Source organism: Capricornis sumatraensis, chromosome 15 (genome assembly GCF_032405125.1).
Source record: "Capricornis sumatraensis isolate serow.1 chromosome 15, serow.2, whole genome shotgun sequence".
NCBI classification, from domain to species: Eukaryota; Metazoa; Chordata; class Mammalia; order Artiodactyla; family Bovidae; genus Capricornis; species Capricornis sumatraensis.
Window position 1 is genome coordinate 31,073,713 of NC_091083.1, and position 5,113 is coordinate 31,078,825.

A 5,113-nucleotide genomic window follows, 5' to 3' on the forward strand; every position below is an offset into this window, starting at 1 on the left:
CCATCATGGTCAACAAAAGAGTCCGAAATGGAGTACTTGGATGCAATCTCAAAAACGACGGAACGGTCTCTATTCATTTCCAAGGCAAACCATTCAATAGCTCGGTAATCCAAGTCTATGCCCCGACGAATAATGCTGAAGAAGCTGAACGGTTCTATAAAGACCTACAAGACCTCCTAGAATTAACACCCCCCAAAGATGTCCTTTTCATTATAGGGGACTGGAATGCAAAAGTAAGAAGTCAAGAAAAACATGGCGTAACAGGCAAATTTGGCTTTGGAGTACAGAATGAAGCAGGGCAAAGGCTAACAGAGTTTTGCCAAGAGAACGCACTGGTCATAGCAAATGCCCTCTTCCCACAACACAAGAGAAGACTCTACACAAGGACATCATCAGATGGCCAACACTGAAATCAGATTGATTATATTCTTTGCAGCCAAAGATGGAGAAGCTCTATACAGCCAGCAAAAACACGACCAGGAGTGAACTGTGGCTCAGATCATGAACACCTTATTGCCAAATTCAGACTTAAATTGAAGAAAGTGGGGGAAACCACTAGACCATTCAGGTATGACTTAAATCAAATCCCTTATGATTATACAGTGGAAGTGAGAAATAGATTTAAGGGACTAGATCTGATAGAGTGCCTGATGAACTATGGACAGAGGTTTGTGACATTGTACAGGAGACAGGGATCAAGACCATCCCCAAGAAAAAGAAATGCAAAAAAGCAAAATGGCTGTCTGAGGAGGCCTTACAAATAGCTGTGAAAAGAAGGGAAGCAAAAAGCAAAGGAGAAAAGGAAAGATATACCCATTTGAATGCAGAGTTCCAAAGAATAGCAAGGAGAGATAAGAAAGCCTTCCTCAGCGATCAATGCAAAGAAATAGAGGAAAACAATAGAATGGGAAAGACTAGAGATCTCTTCAAGAAAATTAGAGATACCAAGGGAACATTTCATGCAAAGATGGGCTCAATAAAGGACAGAAATGGTATGGACCTAACAGAAGCAGAAGATATTAAGAAGAGGTGGCAAGAATACACAGAAGCACTGTACAAAAAAGATCTTCATGACCAAGATAATCACGATGGTGTGACCACTCATCTAGAGCCAGACATCCTGGAATGCAAAGTCAAGGGGGCCTTATGAAGCATCACTACAAACAAAGCTAGCAGAGGTGATGGAATCCCAGTTGAGCTATTTCAAATCCTAAAAGATGATGCTGTGAAAGTGCTGCACTCAATATGCCAGCAAATTTGGAAAACTCAGCAGTGGCCGCAGGACTGGAAAAGGTCAGTTTTCATTCCAAGCCCAAAGAAAGGAAATGCCAAAGAATGCTCAAACCACCACACAATTGCACTCATCTCACACGCTAGTAAAGTAATGCTCAAAATTCTCCAAGCCAGGCTTCAGGAATACACGAACCGTGAACTTCCAAATGTTCCAGTTGGTTTTAGAAAAGGCAGAGGAACCAGAGATCAAATTGCCAACATTCACTGGATGATTGAAAAATCAAGATAATTCCAGAAAAACATCTATTTCTGCTTGATCGACCATGCCAAACCCTTTGACTATGTGGACCACAATAAACTGTGGAAAATTCTGAAAGATATGTGAATACCAGACCACCTGACCTGCCTCTTAAGAAACCTGTTGCAAGTCAGGAAGCAACAGTTCGAACTGGACATGGAACAATAGACTGGTTCCAAATAGGAAAACGGGTATATCAAGGTTGTATATTGTCACCCTGCTTATTTAACTTACATGCAGAGTACATCATGAGAAACGCTGGGCTGGATGAAGCACGAGCTGGAATCAAGATTGCTGGGAGAAATATTAGTAACCTCAGATAAGCAGATGACACCACCATTATGGCAGTAAGTGAAGAACTAAAGAGCCTCTTGATGAAAGTGAAAGAGGAGAGTGGAAAAGTTGGCTTAAAGTTCAACATTCATGAAAACTAAGATCATGGCATCTGGTCCCATCACTTCATGGGAAATAGATGGGGAAACTGGCTGACTTTATTTTTGGGGGGGGCTCCAAAATCACTGATGTGATTGCATCCAATGAAATTAAAAGATGCTTACTCCTTGGAAGGAAAGTTATGACCAACCTAGATAGCATATTAAAAAGCAGAGACATTATTTTGCCAACAAAGGTCTAGTCAAAGCTATGGTTTTTCCCGTAGTCATGTATGGATGTGAGAGCTGGACTATAAAGAAAGCTGAGCGCCGAAGAATTGATGCTTTAGAACTGTAGTGTTGAAGGAGACTCCAGAGTCCCTTGGACTGCAAGGAGATCCAAGCAGTCCATCCTAAAGGAGATCAGTCCTGGGTATTCATTGGAAGGACTGATGTTGAAGCTGAAACTCCAATACTTTGGCGAGCCGATGCGTTGGAATAAGACCCTGATGCTGGGAAAGATTGAGGCCAGGAGGAAAAGGAGACGACAGAGGATAAGATGGTTGGGTGGCATCACCGACTCAATGGACATGAATTTGGGTAGGCTCCAGGAGTTGGTGATGGACAGGGAAGCCTGGCATGCTGCAGTTCATGGCGTCACAGAGTCAGACACGACTGAGTGACTGAACTGAAAGGGCACAAGTATAATTAAGCTGTGTGTTGTCGTCAGAAGACAAACTTCCTATAAATTCATTCCAGACAGAGATTTGGGCTTTATTTTCTGGAAGCCCATTTCTGAAGTCAGCCATAATTATAGCCAGTTGAAGAATTGAGACGTGTGGTGTAGTTTTTTAATCTTTTAGTAGGAACTAGAAACTAAAATATATGTATGCATGTACAAACTTGGCAGATGAGTGGATAAAATTATCACTTATGGAATTGTTTGGATTGAAAACTGTCAAGAGGACTAGGGTAAATTATCAGCCACGAAATGAAGATAAATCAACCAACACAACTTCACACACTTCTTGGGTACTGAATTTGCCCAGGGCTGTCTCCATCTACAGGGAAAAATAGAGAGGGATGCAGGCAACCATTCATATTAGCAGAGGGTTCAAAGTCTAGTTAAAGAGAAAGATAGCGAGCACCTGTCATTGCTTAAGGATCTGCATGAGGCACTTCTCCTTGAGAAGTGCAGACAGAGGGCACAGGGGATGGGGAGAGAAGCTGGTAGGTCAGAAGGAAACACCATAAACCAGAGGAGAGAAGGATCCTTAGAAGATAGAGCAAATTCAGATTTTTTCTGTTTTACGATTCAAGGAGTTGGGGATTGGCGTGCATGCGTGCTCAGTCATGTCCAACTCTTTGTCCATGGGATTCTCCAGGCAAGAATCCTGGAGTGGGTTGTGACATCCTACTCCAGAGGGTCTTCCCAACCCAAGGTGCAGGCAGATTCTTCACCAGTGAGCCACCTGAGAAGCCACTTGGGGGTTGGATATTTCCAAAATATTTGTTTCCAAGAATACCGCTCACAATCTACTGGCTTATCCTTGCACTGCAGAAAGGCAGGGCCACATAAGCAATTTCTTGTTAATTTATTTAAAAAGTACTGTGTTTGAGCTAACACTTGCCTGGAACAGGAGTGAGCTCTAGCAGACTGTCCTGGAGGGCTCTGTAAATAGCTACAATACTTGAAAAATCCCCAAATCTGATTAGCTTGGGCATGGAAGAACAGAGGGTTTTCAACATTTTAAGGATTAGTGTTCTACAGAACTGAAGTGAGTGAACTGGACAATTAGAAATAACTTCAATATTTCTATTTCAAGGTCTGAGTATCCTGCAGCCATACAATGGGATACATCAGGGCTAACGTGAATGGCGATATTTCTATTACTAAATATGACAGGAAATTAGGTCCAGGGTATATAAAGTGAGAAAAAACAAGTTGCACAACAATATATCTGCTGCTGCTGCTGCTAAGTCACTTCAGTCCTGTCCGACTCTGTGCGACCCCATAGACAGCAGCCCACCAGGCTCCCTCGTCCCCGGCATTCTCCAGGCAAGAAGACTGGAGTGGGTTGCCATTTCCTTCTCCAATGCATGAAACTGAAAAGTCAAAGTGAAGTCGCTCAGTTATGTCTGACTCTTAGCAACCCCATGGACTGCAGCCTACCAGGCTCCTCCATCCATGGGATTTTCCAGGCAAGAGTACTGGAGTGGGGGTGCTATTGCCTTCTCCACAACAAAATATATGTCAAATTTTAAACAGCTCCATTACCCATTTGGTATTTCTCTTAGTTTTATTTACCTCCATTATTTCATACTCTGGAAGTTCTTTTCCGTTTCTTCCCACGAAGATTTAATGGGCTAATTATATGCAGTCCTCCCAAGCAGACTCCCTCTAAAGGCAACAGGACTAGAAAGACCATCAGAACCCACTGAAAGCATCAACTGCATATTCAGAATTGGACATCAAATATTTAAGGACCCTGAAACACAGCAACTCGACTCACCCAGCGTTTGCTAACCCACAGCAGGTGGCAGAATTTCATTCAGTCAATTCTTGAATGTCCTGGAAACCTGTGAACTCCCCATTTTACCAATTATTTCATTGAAGGCCTGCAAATCCACCCACTCCCATTCTTTCCACACAGGCCAGAGGAAGAATGGCATTTCCATGTTCCACCTTTAAGACTAGGGCTCTGTGGGTTTTACTGGAGGACCCTGGCATGTGTGGCCCAGCCAAACAGGGTGCTCATCTAAGGATTCCCTTAGTCCCACACCCCCCAAATTCTGTTGTTGGCCTGGGTTGGAGCCCAATAATCTGACTCTGACAAGCATCCCCAGGTGATTCTAATGCCGGTGCGACCTGGACCCACTGTCTAAGAAACACTCCTGTAAAGCCTAGTTATTCCTCCTCAGTTACACGGACCTCTAAATACCCAGCATTTCCTCTTTATAAAACATGAATCTTCATGATCATTTCCTCAGGGCATCATTCGATTAGCTCACTTTCTCGACAGACCTGCCACCAAGGAAACCATCAGCATTCAAGACACGATCAACTCTGAAAGTAGTTCAGATTTAGCCATCACACCGAACCTTAAAGGGGAAAAAAAAAAAAGAAAGCTCAACAGTATGTTCATCTCACTCAGAGGTTTCCAACACATTTTATTTTGCTGACCACCAGTTTGCAGCTTCTGAGGACCAA